The sequence below is a fragment of the Camelus bactrianus genome, chromosome 5, assembly GCF_048773025.1.
Source record: "Camelus bactrianus isolate YW-2024 breed Bactrian camel chromosome 5, ASM4877302v1, whole genome shotgun sequence".
Lineage (NCBI taxonomy): Eukaryota > Metazoa > Chordata > Mammalia > Artiodactyla > Camelidae > Camelus > Camelus bactrianus.
The window spans coordinates 91,533,604-91,549,839 of NC_133543.1; the positions used below are offsets into that span (position 1 = coordinate 91,533,604).

General features: G+C 38.6%; 1 protein-coding gene across 1 annotated transcript in view; it reads left to right on the plus strand.

Annotated features, from left to right (window-relative positions):
• Nucleotides 1-16,236, plus strand: part of SGPP2 (sphingosine-1-phosphate phosphatase 2) — a 101,077-nt gene that overhangs the window by 80,269 nt on the left and 4,572 nt on the right. The gene's annotated exons all lie outside the window — the stretch shown is intronic.

Sequence of the window (16,236 nt, forward strand, 5' to 3'; positions counted from 1 at the left end):
GGCCAGGTGAGTTTGTCTGCCTCAGCCAGGAAGCCTCGTATATTCTTCATGCTGTCTCAAAAAAAAAATTGGGAAAAACTGGGAAGAATATATTTTTAAAAAAGACCTTTCTTGGTATGATTAAATGCAATAATTCACAAAAGATTAGGACAGCTGATTACATATATTTTTAAAAGCTTCCATATATGAAAAATGAAAGTCATTGTCAAAAGCATAAATATACTTAGGGATAGAAAAAGGATTAATATAATATAAAGAATTAATCAGCAAAAGCCCAGTACATCAACAGACAAGAACAGGCAATTCCCAAAAGGAAAAATAAAAACGTCCAATAAATATAAGGAACCAATTTCACCTGTATTTATAGGGATATAAAAAAAAGTCACAAAAGAAGTACAAATAACAGTGAGATGTCATTTTTAAATTTTTGCCTGTGAGATAAAAAAAATTAAAATGTGACAATCAGGGTTGATAAGGGGTTGAGTAATGGGATATTTTCAAGGGACCTTTTCATGGAACATGTGTTAAAAGCAGTAAAATGTATGGTACATTCCTTTTGGCCTAGGAATTCTGACAATTTATCCTAAAAAACAGTTGAACAAATACATACATTTGAATAAAGTCATAGTGCTATTTAAAATAGTGCAACATAGAAAACAATTTAATGTGCAGCGATGAGGAATTGCCAGCTTTAATTAACTATATATCAAGATATGAGACAGAATTTAGCTATTAACATCATGTAATTAAATATTTTAAAACAACAAAAACCCAAGGCTCTAAATTAGAGAAAGAATATAGAATTAACTCTAAGGTTTTTTGCTTTTAATTTCTGAGGGGGAGGTAATTATGTTTACTTATTTATGTATTTTTTGGAGAAGGTACTGGGGATTGAACCCAGGACCTCCTGCTTGCTAAGCATGTGCTCTACCATTTGAGCTATACCCTCCCCCCCCAGGTATTTCAGGCAGAGTGGAATTTAAGACGGGGACCCTGGTGCTTACAAACTGTCAGAAGGGCTTGATGAGCGGGGAGAACCCGTGGCTATCGCTGTCACCCAGAAGTCAAAGTCCTGCTGGCCACTTGTCACCACCATTCTTGCAATCTTCACCTCTCACCAACCAAATAAGCAGATGCTAGGCTGAGTCCAGCCACTGTGATGGCCTTTGTTGCCTCTGAAAAAAAACTAGGAGCTGGATTCCTCAGACCTGTTGCTGCAACTCCCCTTCCTGGGATGTTGCCGGATCATGGGAACAGCAGGAGGAAGGTGGCTTCCTCCCCCTTTCCACTTTCCCAATTCTGCAAGAGTGCATCCAAATGCTGGGGCCTGACTGGCCAAGGAGCCATGGAAATGTACGTTTTATCCTTCCCACGTCTCAAGTTCAGGGGGAGGTGGGAATGGACGTAGGGTGCCAGTTGACCGTGTCCCTCGTGCTTTGGGATCCCTTTTCCCATTGTCATCCAGCTTCCTCTGAGCACACTGTGGGAAACTCTGCTTAGGATAATTTCTTCAATGTGAGCATCCTAGGGAAAACTGTGACATTTTACCAACAGAAAAGACCAGAATGCGAATTTCTTGACATTTGTTTCTTTTACTATCAAATACAAATATCTCTATTTCAGTAGATAAAAGGACACTTGAAAGATTTTTCATTCAAAGTCCCTTAGGTCATGTAGCATTTTTTTAAATTGGAGTATAGTTGATTTACAAAGTTGAATTAGTTTCTGGTGTACAGCATAGTGATTCAGTTATATATATGCATTTCATATTCTTTTTAATTATAGGCTATTACAAGATATTGAATATCGTTCCTCGTGCTGTACAGTAGGACCTTGTTGTTTATCTATTTTATATATAGTAGTTAGTATGTGCAAATTCCTGACTCCCAGTTTGTCTTTCCACCCCACCCCCTTATCCCTCTGGTAACCACAAGTTTATTTTCTATGTCTGTGAGTCTGTTTCTGCTTTGTAAATGATTTCATTTATGTCATTTTTTTAGATTCCACACATAAGTGATATCATATGGTATTTTTCTTTCTCTTTCTGGCTTACTTAGTATGACAATCTCTAGGTCCATTCACGTTGCTGTAGATGGCATTATTTTATTTTTTATGGCTGAGTAGTATTCCATTGTGTGCGTATGTGGTATACACATACCACAACTTCTTTATCCAGTCATCTGTCAATGGACATTTAGGTTGCTTCCATGTCTTGGCTATTATAAATAGTGCTGGCATTTTAATGTATAAATATCACTTTCACAGCAGTAAGAGCAAGCTATGATATGAGCATATGGTTGGTTGTATTCATACCTGTCTATCCCATTAGATTGAGTCCCTTGAGGCTAAGAATCTTATTTTCTTCACCTTTATATGCCCCACAATTCCCAACAGAGTGTCTGTGAGTAAGTGTACAGTAAATGTCAAGCGGATTGTCATAGATGCCATGTTATCTGTTCATAAATCAATCTTTTTTATTTCTGTGTACTTTTTTGTGTCAGATTTGACAAGATTCAGCCATTAGTCTGAATATTGCATTCACTGTAGAAGACCAGACAAGATCAAATATATAATAATTCTTTTTCAACATTATTTTGTTTTGCCTGTAAGAATAAGCTTTTGAAAAATTTAACAGAAAAATGTCATGCAAAAATAAATACCGTGCAGACATGGATGCTCTATTTTGGAGTTTCTAGAAGTCACAGAGTTGAATATGGCAGGTGTCTTGCCATGTGACAAGGGACCCTGGAGCAGTGGTCAGCAGCATGAAGTTTTGAGGCTCTTTGAGGGACCAGTTCTTAGGAGAAGAGTATCTGAAGACACACCGCTTCAGTGCTTCACACATTTTATCTCATAAATGTGATGATGATGTAGGCGAGGGTGGAGAAGGAAATTCTGCAGTTCCGAATGGACTTGAGAGTTTCGTAAATAGAAAACCTGCTACCTGGTTCTTGGGTATAGGTGTGTAAGTAGTACCTAGAGGGTAGGGAGAGGTAAGTAAGCACACCCAAGAAATCACCACACAGGTTACTAAGTATAGCATTACCAGTACCTCAGAGGTCCCCTGTGCCCTCCACTCTGCGCCTCCCCCAAGGTACCCACTCCTCAGATCTCTGACAGCAGAGACTTAGCTGCACTTAACATAAATGTGAAGTGGAATTACACAGTATGCATTCTTCAGCACTGGCCTTATTTAACTTCATTTTTTATTTGCGATATTCACCCATATTGTATGTAGCTTTAGTTTGTGGCTTTTTATTCTTGTATAGGATTAAATGATATGATTGTATCAGATTTTATTTATTCCTCTTATTACTGATGGATATTTGGGTTGTTTTGAACACAATGGCAAACAATGCCAAGTTTACTACTTCTTCTCCAATATTTATTTCTTTTGTTTACCTTAATCATATGGGGTTAGACCTCCAGTATAGTATTGAGTTGAAATGATGATGTGGTCATCCTTATTTCTAAACTCAGGGAGAAAGTGTTTTTTATTTCATCCTTAAGGTTGATGTTAGCTCTAGATTTTTTTTTGTTGTTGTTGGGACCATTTATCAGCATTGGAAAGTTTCCTATTAGTCCTGATCTGCTATGAGGGTTTTTTTTAAAATCCTAAATGGTATTGAATTAAATGATTTTTTTGCATCTATTGAGATGATCATATGATTTTTCTTCTTTATTTTATTAATGTTATGGTTTAGACTGATTTTTTGATTTTTCAACTAACTTTGCATTTCTAGCGTAAACTCAATGGTCATTACATATTAGCCTTTTTTATATTACTTAAGTTACTTTCTCCTACCATTTTGTGGACTTTTATGACTATATTTATGGGAGAGATTGGTATATGATATTTTTTGTTTCTAGGTTTTAGTATCAAGGTTATGCCAACCTCATAAACGGATTTGGGAACTGTTTTACTTTCTTTTCTATTTTCTAGAAGAATTTGTATAAGGTTCCCCTCCCCCCACCTTAAATGTTTAGAAGAATTCATTAGTAACCCAGCTGGGTCTGGAATATATATTTTTGTGAAAAGTATTTTAATTATATATTTCACGTGTATATATATACACACACACATACGCATATATACACACAAATGTATAACTATTCAGATTTTCTATTTTCTCCTTTATAAGTTGTGTTTTTCTAGGAATTTGTCCATTTTATCTCAATTGTCAAATTAACTGCCATAAATTGTTTCAAAGTATGTGAAGGGAAAACTGACAGACTAAAAGGAGAAATAGACAAATCGACAATCAGAGTGGAAGATTTTTACACACCTCTCTCTCACCAGTTCAGAGAACAAGCAGGAAAAAAAATCAGTTTTTTGCAATACATTGTTTATGATAGTCTTTTTATTATTTTTGTAGAATCTGTAATAATTTCTCTCTTTTCATTCCTGATTCTGTATCCATTGTTTATCCATTTTATAGGGGTTTATCAATTTTTAGTAGTCTTTTTAAAGAACCAATTTTTGATTTTGTTAATTTTCTCCATTGTACGTGTGTTACTTTTTGTTCTTCATTATTTTCATCCTTCCTTCAGAATATTTGAAGTAGATTCTTAATTGTTAACTTTTAGCCCTTCTTTTCCAAATGTCCTTTAAGGCTCTACATTTCCCTTTAAAAATGGTGGCATTCTACAAGTATTAATAAGTTATTTTTCATTGTCATTCAGTTGAAAATATTCTCTAATTTCCCCTAGGGGTTACTTAGAAATATATTACTTAAATTTCCAAATATTTGAGAATTTTCTAATTATTATTTTTAAGTTTATTTCTAGCCTAATTTCCCTGTAGTCAGAGAAGATAACTCTATATGATTTCAATTTCTTGAAATTTGTTGAGATTTACTTTATGTCCCCACATAGAACTGTATTTTGTGTAATTGCTGCGCATGGGGCTTTGTGTATTGGGTCATTTTTTAAATTGTTCTTTATAATAATCTTCTATATTCTCATTGATTTTTTTTTTCCTGCTTCGTCTCTGACTTGTTGAGAGAGAGGTGTGTAAAAGTCTCTCTGTCTGTGAATTTGCCTGTCTCTCCTTTTAGTCTGTCAATGTTTTTCTTCACATACTTTGAAATATTTTGAAGCTATGTTATTTGGTACATACAGTTTTTACATTGTCTCTGATAGGTTGACCCTTTCACCATTTTAAATGTCCTTTTTGTCTCTAGTAATTTTTCTTGCCTCAAAGCTTACTTTATCTAATATTAATATAGCAACACCAGCTTTGTTTTGGTGAGTATTTGCAAAGCATTTTTCCATTTTTTTTCTTCTGCCTTCTCTGTACCCTTATATTTGCATCGTGTTATAAGCAGCATGTAGCTGGGCTTATTTTTTTAATTTAGTTTGACAGTTTTGCTTTTTAATTGGTATGTTTAGTCTATTGTCACATGATGTATTCTGATATATTTTTGGATTTAAATCTATCATATTGCTCTTTGTTAACTTTTTCTCACCTGATCTTCTTTATCTTCTTTTGTATTACTCAAGTATGTTAACTCTCCCATTTTCTCTCCACTATTAGCTTGTTATAAAGTCTTTACAATTCTTTTAGTGGTTACCCCAGAGATTACAGCATGAATCCTTGATTTAGGAGAGTCAAATGCAAATTAGTATCTTTACCACTTCCTGGGAAGAGTGGGTTATTAAATGAAATTTAATTCTACAAATATTTAAAGCCCACAAGGACTGACTTTTATTGTTGTATAGTTGATAAACATTTAGGTTTATCCACATTTCTGTTGTTCCTCATTCCTTCCTACGGTTCATCTGGCATCTCATTCCTTCTGCCTAAATTACCCTATTTAAATAGTGTCTCTTTTAGCATGGTTCTGCTGGGGATGAGTTCTCTCAGTTTTTGCTTTTCTGGAAATGTCTTTATTTCATTTTCAATCTGCTAGGTTTAGAATTCTCTGTGTCATTTCCTCCAATGTTCCTGAACCAGATTCTTGCCACTTCCACTTGCCCACAGTGTGCGCTAAATCAGGGTAGCCAGGTTGGTCAGACTGGCAGTTTCCAGATCTCATACCTGCCAAGTGAGGATGGCTATTTTAAAAGTTACAGATAATCCATTGGTATTAGCTTTTTGGAGGGCACTTTGCAGAATGTATTAAGATCTAAACTATACATCCATAGCCTTCGAGGCTCCTTAGCCCATTTCCCTAAAGCATAGAATCACACAAGTGTAAAAGTAAAAATAATGGTAGCAAATATTTGTAAAGCACTTATGATCTGCTAGGCATCATTCTAAGCACTTTACATGGATTAGCTACCTCATCGGGGTAGTTCACAGTGACCCTATGAGGGACGTACTATTATCCCAGTCTTACAAGATGAGGCGCGGAGAGGTTAAGTTAACCTGACCAAGGTTATATAGTTGGTAAGAGACTGAGCTGAAACTTACTTAAAACCAAGCAGTCTGACTTGAGAATCCATGCTTTTAATTACCATTCTCTACTGCCCTTCCAGGATGTTCTTTAGTGCATTTAATAGCGAACAGTGTGAATACCCCAAATGTCCATCAATCAGAGGTAGTCAAGTACGGTGTTTCCATGGAGCGGAATGTGATACAGCCATTAAAATAATGGAGTTGCGTAGTCATGAAAAGATGTGTATGACATATTGTCAATGAAAAAAGGCAGTTTACAGATCAGCTTGTGTAGTATAGTGTAGTGCCATTAGCTGCAAAATTATGTATGTGGGAAGGGGAGTTCGTTACGGAGAGAAAGCTCTGAACTGCATGTGTAATAGTGAGCCTGAATTGTTTCTGACAAAGCAATAAGTCATTTTTGTTTAATGGACAGAAACTGTGTCTTATTCTTCCTCTATCCTAATATATTTCTTGGGGTGTAATAACCGATTGAAAATAATAGCACATGATAGCTATTGAATGAACAAATGAAAAAATATTTGAGCTCCATTACTATTTACATGACGAGTTCCTAGAAGAGGAGGAAGATTCTAGACTTTGATGAATAGTAACTCTTCTTCTTCGACTGGGTACTTGCATTTCTTATTTATTCCCTTACCCTGTTTCTTCCTTCCTTCCTTCCTCCCTCCCTCTCTCTCTCTCTCTCTCTCTCTCTCTCTCTCTCTCTCTCTCTTTCTTTCTTTCTTTCTTTCTTTCTTTCTTTCTTTCTTTCTTTCTTTCTTTCTTTCTTTCTTTCTTTCTTTCTTTCTTTCTTTCTTATTTTTAACTGACCAACGTTTAATATGGGTTTTGGCAATAAAACAAATACATGGGTTTCAAAGACCTTTTGTCTTTGGTCCTTTTATTCTTTGGGAATCAATTTAAAAATTCACAAACCACTGATTTCCAAAATTCCTCTTCGTAGTTGCTGTGACAGTACCTCCAAATCTGACTGAGAAAGGGGACCAGGTTCTCCACAGAATTAATATCCATCCATCTTCTTTGTGGTGCTATTTCAAAATGAGAAATTCACCGTGAAGGGTCTGGAAAGTCGAGCTGGGCCAAGTTGCCTGTGGAGAGAAGGAGCAGCATCGTAGATGCCATGAGGGGAAATGGATAGCATATCTGTCACAGCCACATGCCTGCCTGAGGATTGAGCCCATCACCAACGCGTGCCCTGCTGGTCATCGAGTGAACACTAATTGGGGCACAGGGGATAACTGTAGGGGAGTGAAGTAGCTGCCTGGTGTCTTATGCTGTGAAAATCAGCTAAAGGCCTAGGACTTCATTTTTTTTTAATTGAAGTAGACATCATTCTAAGTGAAGTAAGCCAGAAAGAGAAAGAAGAATACCATATGATATCACTCGTATGTGAAATCTTAAAAAAAAAAAAAAGAAAAGAAAAGAAAAGAAAAGAAAAAGGAGGACACTAATGAACTCATTTACAAAAGAAACAGACTCGCAGACATAGGACTTCATTTTATCACGAAACACTGCTGAGTCTGTGTGTGTCTGTGGGAATGTTCCCTAAAACACGCTCACTTGGGAAAGGAGATAAACACTTCATGTGTCATGTTTTTAAAGGCACACAGGGCTTCCTGTAAGTGCTGTCATTTATTTGATTTTTTTTTTTCAGCCCTGAAACCTCCATAAAATTAGTTCATTCGCATGGGTTTATGGCACAGTTAGGTTTCCACACCACACCCCCAAGTTCTCATCACACGTGTGAAAATAAAAGGTCACACGAGCACCACAATCTTGTGCCTCGTTGTATCTTGAATCTCATTCCTCCATTTTAATAAAGTGACATGGTGTTACCTTCTGCTCACTTGACACACAATGACAGGGAAGTGACAGTCTCTGTAACTGAGATTGTCCGGCCTCGTCGTAAACAATGCACGGCCATATCTGACATCCCTAGAAGACTGCAGAGCCAGACTGCTGTTTTTTTTTTTTTTTTTTTTTTTTTCCTATAAGCCCCCATTCCTAGTGTGAAACAAAGGCTGCAAAGGAGTCCCTCAGAGAGTTCTGTTTTTGCACGAGGAGTCAGGATTTAAGGGTTCGAGCCAAATTCCCCAGGGTCAAGGGCAAAGGACTGGGGCAGACTTCCTTTTCCTTTAAATGTGAGCATGTGAGCACTCATGTCACCAAGTCTACAAAGAATTTTCAGGTCTTTCTCTAGCACCTCTCTACACTCAAATGTCTCTTCATTAGAATATCACTTCAGGACTTTCAAAAGCTGTACTATCACTTTTTTTTACAGTACTCACTTGAGTATTGTATGAATATAGTATACGGTACCCATATAATCCAGAAGGTTTTATTTTTTTTTACATGTGTTTCAAGAAAGCACTCAGGAAGCCCTCACCTGCTATATTCAGCATGGGGAGCCCGTGCCGGCCTCTGAATGAGGAAGGTGAGACAGTCTTTGCCGCTCACGGTGTGGTCCCCTGACCGGCAGCCTCCGCGTCACCTGGGAGCTTGTTAGAAATGCGGACTCTCGGGCCCACCTGGATCTACTGAATTAGATTCTGTGTTTTAACAAGCCCCCGGTGGACGCATGCAAGATACAGTTTGAAAGGCACTGAAACAGTCTACGCAGCATCCCAGCAAATATGGGGATGATGCCCAAAAAATTTCAACCTGCGTGGGCCTGTTCAGCAATTATATTACATTTGAACATGACTTTCTTTCATTCTCTTGTTGCTCAGAGGCCCCTCTGCCCACCTAGATTTGAGAAAAATCACTTCAATGTTTGACAGTGTCTTTTGTGTCTTCTAGCAAGTTCTCCTTCCTGGTGCTTGTCATTCTTGCCGGCTGCTTAGCAGTTGTCAGAGATGATGTTATAACCTGCCTGTGATGCTTATTTGATCTAATGTCATAATCCTGTTGACCTGCCAAGCCCTGCAATTCTTTTTAGTTAGAGCTGTTCATGTGAATGCAAATTATGGGTCGGGAGACTTTGTCTCATGAAGATCGACTGTTTGGACTTGTTCGATTCTGTGAAGCCAGGACAAGCAAGTGATTGTTCCCTAAATCAAGCTGTATATGGACTAGAGTTTAGAAATGTATAGTATTTCTAGTTGATATTGATATTCTGAAAAGCATGTAGTAATGTCTTATTATATCATCACATTAAGAAACATTAACACCTGCCTTATTTACTTTAGCAAACTTTTGCCATTTATAGAGTGTGTACAAAGGAAAACAAGATAAAAAAAATGCAATTGTTATATGGGACATGCATTCATTCAAAATAATCTGTCATATGAACAAACATTGAAATAATGATCTACTTTCTAGAGTATAAATGTTAAATGGTAAAATCATAACTCTTGTCCAAATATAAAATGTGTCAAAGATTTTGTTCAACTGATTAATTAATGAAGGAATTAGTCAGATATAAAGAACTAAATACCGACAATTTAATAAAGAAATTACTTTATGATGGGTTATATACAAAACTGGTAACTGTCTTATAGGACAATAAATTGTTACCTTTGGGGTCATCGGTCCCACTGAACAGAAATTATTTGCATCTTTGCCCCCCCCCCAAAAAAATCAATCAGCTAGCCTATCACTTCACAAAGTCTAAGACCCTTAATCTGTAGGAAACATTGAGGAACATGTTTCAGAAGGAACAAAGCGTTATTCCTTCTACTGTCCTGGGTGACCTTTGCCCCCATAAGACATTGAAATGAGGTTTTCTGCCTTATGTCCAAGTGGTAAACAATTTTTCGTACACTTACAGAAAACCATTTTCTGTTAAAAAATCAACATACTTTCTTTTCATTTTTAAAACGACTTTATTGTGGCATAATTCCTGTACAGTAAACTGCACATATGTCAGGTGTACAATTTGATGAATTTTGATAGATGTATACACCTATTCAACATAATTTCTAAAGAAGGTTTAAACATGCTCATTTTCCAAGTGGGCATTTATTCTAAAATTGCAGAAGGTGAAAGCTGGCCTACTTTTTTCTACCTCATATAATTACTGCTGGGGTCCAGTGAGTTTTCCAAATAGCTTTACATAACCTTCTCTGTACGATGGTAGATTTCCACGCCTGGTGACCCTGAGTCCCAGTTTGTGTGAGGATATCTGAGGTGGCTCAGAACAGTCATGACGGAGGACCCGCTCTCTGAGCTACGAGTATCAGGAGATTCTGCTGCTTCCACTCACACCACATGGCAAGGTACACCTGCTTCCTGCTTTTGGGTGATCCCCGTGGACATTGGTGTGTTTCAATAGGAAGTTCACATTTTGAGCGCAAGAGTTCACTCTTTCTCCCATATACACATGCTAATTACGTAACACATAGGTTTCTCTCTGTAATCATTTATATTCATATTCATGAACAATGTTGACTCCCTCTTGCCATTTGGCTTCTATTGAATCTCATCGGCATTATTCTCAGAAATTGAATTAATTGTGCACTAGCATGGAAAAGAGTAAGTATTCTGAGTGTATTAACTAGGAAATATTGATTGCTCTATAACTAAAAACTATTTTCTAAAATAATTGTAGGGTTTTGAGGTGGGTTTTTTTGTTGTTGTTGTTGTAATGTCAGGGTCTGCTTGCATTCAGAGCATTCAGTGCATCTACAAAGAAGTGGGTCTTGGCTTTTACTCTGCTCCTGGCTTCAGCTTGCTCTGTGAAGGCAGCCAAGGGCAGAGAAGGCCCTTCACATGCTCAGCGGGGGATCTGGCAGAGGGGAAGATGCCAGAATCATAGAGTTCTCGGCATAAATAGCTCCAAGATCTGAATGCATTCTTTCCTGACAATCGAATGAATGCGTTTGTTCTCCCCTTCTTTCTAGTGAGCTAACCTTGTGTTGTGTTGGTCCGCTCAATAGCATTCTTCAGTGAAGATGTTTGGAGATAGAATGTAAATTTGTCGCAGGAAACTGCATATGGGAATGTGAGGTAGGGTCAGAATTCACCACCGCCAGGAGTTCTCAGGGTTAGGGCTTGCTGTTGAAATATCTAGAGATGTTTACTAAAAGGAAGAGTGTCTCTGTTTGCTTAGAATAAAAACACTATTTTCTGTGTTTATGTAAGCACTCACTAAAGTTTGTTCTGATGCTTGGGACAGTGCTCTTGGATTCTTTCCTAAACACTTTAGGTTGCCTGTCTTTATTACTGTTTTCTGTAATGAGGTGTAAGAAAGTTCAAGCTTTTATCGATATACTGACTTTTATAACTGAAAATGAGAATACGTACAAAAATCAAAGGGATTTAATTCTTCTGCATTTTAACTTTCGAAAATGTTAGTTTCACGTAATGATTTTTTCCCAAATAATTTAAAAGTCTTCATTTAAACTTTGATGGTAAATTAAATTAAAGGTTTATTATTTTTCAGTGTGATCTATAGGGTAATGCTTTTATTTTAAATGTTACTTATGTCATAGAAGAATGGTATCTTGATTATCATATAGATTCTTAGGGGCATTTCATTTTTTTGACATGACATGAAATTTTATAAGCAGCAGTTAATTATTTCAATTTTTGCCTATTTTGAAACATTCTGATTTTAATATCCTTGTTCTTTGCCTTGATTATGTTTTTATTATAATAAAAGTAGTAGGTGTTGACTAGAAAATTTAGAAAACATTTGCAAAGCTTGGGGGAGAGAACCATCATCTGTGATAGCCAAACAGCAAAAACAAAAAAAACAAAAAAAAACTACTCTTAATATTTTAATTTAACTCTAAAACAGAGACCCACAGACAAGAAAACATGTAGGTTTACCAAAAGGGAAAGGAAGTGGGGAGGGATAAATTAGGAGTTTGGGATTAGCAGACACAAACTACTATACATAAAATAGATAAACAACAAGGTTCTACTGTATAGCACAAGGAACTTACATTCAGTATCTTGTTATAATCTATAAAATGAAAAAGAATATGAAAAATATATATGTATATTTGTAACTGAATCACTGTGCTGTGCACCAGAAACTAACACATTATAAATCAACTATACTTCAATTAAAACATATAGTTTATTTCCTTCTGATATTTTATCCATGCGTGCAAGTACCTGTTTCTATAAAATTAGGATCATCCTTTATGTAGAATTTGTATTCTTTGAAACCATAAAGATGTTGCAGAAATGTATTTTTCAAGTGAAAAATGTTCCTGTTATATTATTAAATTAGAAAGCAGTATGTATTTCTGTCTCATTTTTGGTGTAAACAACATTATAACATGCTTGATTTATGTCTTTCCAGATTCTTTCTTATTATGATGTATGTTCCATTCTTTATGCTCTTTTTGCTTGTTTGTGTTTCCTGCTTGTTCTGTGGTGGAGCGTGTGTTACTTTTTGGACTTAATCAGTATAAATTGAAACAACTCAGTAAGAACCATCCCTGTCTGTAACCTTTGGAGCAGCTCTTTCTCTGATTGATTGTTTTCTTTGAATACATTCCTAGCAGTGGAATAATTGATGTCTAAGTGGTGAATATTTTGTATACTTTGTAGTCTAATTACTTTCTTCTTGGAAAGGAATTTTGAATGTGTTTTTTGCAAAGTAACAGACAAAGTAACTTTACCTTGCAAAATAAAGAACATGCGTTTAGCCATCTTTGCCCTCACAACTTTTCCATATCATGCTTTTCGCATCCCTATCTTTTACCCATCTTCCATACAGTTTCTATCTCTCTGTAAACCACAGATGCTCTTCCCTCTCTCCTCTCTGCCCCCACCCCCAAAATCCACCTTTTCTGGACAGAATTATCCCAGGGCTGGCTAGCGGCTCCCCACTTCTGCGTCTGTGCTCTGTACACGGTCCTCTGCCCCACAGCTCACCTTCGCCGTCCCAGAGAACTCTTCTCCTTCTGGCCCCACGTACTGTGCCAAACATGCAACTGTGCAGTTCCAAAGCAGTCACCTCCTTGTTCAGAATTTGCCAAAACCAGAGCAACAGATCCAATCCTGAGATGGAGATTTTGTGAGTTTTTATAGTTTCTGTGCATTTAGTGGCTTGAGAAAAATTAATGTCTAAAGCTGTCCTTGAATTTTCAAGCATTCTGGTCCTTATTTTTAAGAAGCTCTTTAGAATAATTTTATCATTAGAAACGTGGAGCCCTAAAATAGAAAGTTCATATGAGATGTTTCAAGCATTTTTCTTCCCAAAATATCTAAATTGTCTTCATTACAATTTCACCTTTTATGGCTAAAAATCCAGTTGTGTGGGGAAAAGGAAAAAACTCTACAGAGGCAGTCGTGTTGGCCAAATTTACTTTAGTCTCAAGTCTAGGGCTGTGAACCAAAATAGTCTGGTCTCCTGATGCACTGAAAATGGACAGAATTCGTTTATGAGAAAGATTCCAGCCAGATTGTCTAGGAACTTGGTAACTGTGGTTACAAAGGGAGACAGAGGGAAGGAAGGCACATTTTCTTTTATGTGTTGAAACAGTGAGTTTTAAATATCATGGCTATTCTGGATAAGGGAAAAGCATTAAGTCCTCCTAATCTATACCTGGATACCTGCTCCATGTTAGGCGCTGTGCTAAGGAATAATGCTAAGATCCTTGCCCATCAGACTTTTATCTTCAACTCAGGAGAAAAGCACGTGAACACGTCACACAGCAAAGGCGATTTAAGAAAGGGGCTTTCTGAATGCTATTCAGCAATTGCCTTCGTGTTCAGTTCAGGAATTGGTTATTTCTAACTGTGGCGATACAGGAAGATATTTTGGAAAGGAAGTTGCTTTCAAGCGGAGCCTTAGATGAGCTGGTAAGATCTTGATAGAAGTTGTTGAAATGTGCTATACATAAAAGGAATGCGAAACTATGATGAAATCATACTGGGTGTGTTTGAGAAAAGCAAGTAGACCTCGCTGAATGGTGTGGTAAGTTCAAATGGCAAAGTAGTGAGAGAAAATTCTGGAATGATAGGTTAATTAAACCTGTATCATGCAGGATTCTGACTCCCACTCTAGAGCCTAGTATTTCTCAGAGGTTTTTTGGTGTTGTTTTGAAGACTCACTATATCAGCATCACATTGGGGCATTAAAATGCAGACTTCTGGGCCACGCTGCAGATCAGAATCAGAGGGCAGTCCTCTGAAACCTGCATCTTAATACTCTTCCTAAGCGATTCCAATGCATACTAAAACTGGGGAGCAGTTGCTCTTGAAACAGCAGCCCGGGAGGGGCTCAGTGAATGCTGTGGATATGGGAATGGCAGGCGGGTGGGGAAATGAAGGTCTGGGTGGGAAGGTGGGTACTGGGAGGTGATGGGGCAGGGGCTTTTGGACAGAGGAGGAGAAGTGTGTGGAATGTAGTCACTGCTGGGGGTTAGGGGTGGTGAGACGGAGAAGCGCTCATTAGGGCCCTAAGCTTCCGTGGCCAGGGAGCCTGGGGTGGGGCCACCAGCAGAAACATGTATAACACATGCATTTCCCTGAGCACCTACAGGACCGCTTGGAACCTCTCGCCCTCTGCAAAACTGTGTTTAACCCCCACCTCTAACAGAAACACCCGCACAAAAAGTTTCTGGACTTTGCAAAGGCAGACTCACGTGCACCCGTGAGCTAGTCTGAGCCCCTGTAGCACCGCTGCTGCCCTGTCAGATGACGTGGTGTCAAGATGGCTTTGCTGGGTCCCTTGCTCCCTGCCTGGCCTGTGACTTTCAGCACCTTGGTCTTGCCCACTGCCCTCCAGGCCCAGCAGCTCCCTGATTTTAGCAGTAAATGCCCCACCAAGGTGGTCTAGGAGAGGGTGTTATTGCTCTGGGCTCTGCGGTCCCTGCCCCGTCAGCATCCTCCCCTGCTGGTCTGTGTGTCACCAGCATCTCTTCAGCCACCCAACCAGGCTAAGCAGATCTGTGCCCATGAATCTAATTCAAGGGCCACAGTGAATGATACAGATGCTCTATCTTTGTCCGGCCAGGTGGAATCACAAAGTGCCTGCGCGGGGCACTGTAGCCTAGAGGTCCGAGGAAGAGTGGATCCTCCCCTTTGGAGAGCCCTCAGCCCCAGGGGTATCAAAGCAACGTTCTTTAGCTCTGTGTTTTATCCGTAGAGGCAAAATGACTCTTCCATCTTCTCTGGCTCCCTCAGACCTCAGGCATGAGTTCAGTGGGACTGTCAGGAGACAGAATCTGAGTAGCAGAATCTCCTCTCCCCACTGAGAAAGTAAAAACCTGTGTGAGGTAATAAGTGTGCTATGCCTGGCCCTCATCCCCCCTCAACACGTGTGCTCCTTGAAGACACACAGACAAGATGCCCTCAGCCCTCGGCGGGTGATGTTTTACCACTGCCCCCGACCTCCATCGCCATCTATGCTCAACCCTCTGCAGAGGACACAGCTGGGCTCACTTGGGATCCCCGCTTCACATGGGGATTGAAAGCCAGATCCTGTTTGGAAGAGGAGAGACTAAATTATTTCACTCAGATTTTTTAAGGCGGCAGTGTATTTATATGAAATGAAATTCTAAAGAGGGTGTCCTGTAAAGTATCCTTCCCAACTCCGCCCCCTGCCATTCAAATGAACCTGCTCGTGTATTCAGGTAAAAATGTGTCCATGTACCCATTCACCTTTTTTTTTCTAATGGAAGGAGATGGTACACTCTACCCACTGTTCTGGACCATGTCTTTTCAAACTCCACATCGGAGCTTGCTCGTCCTTGTCACAGGGTGTGAATTTCCCGCAGCTGGATTCAAGTGGTCTGCAGAGGTAGAACTTGGCATTTCTCCAGTCTCTTCCTATTACAGACGATACTACAATGGACAGCGTGTAGACACGTCATTACAGACACAGGCAGCTGTATCTCCACGGTCAAGTCCTAGAGGGGGATTGTGGGTCA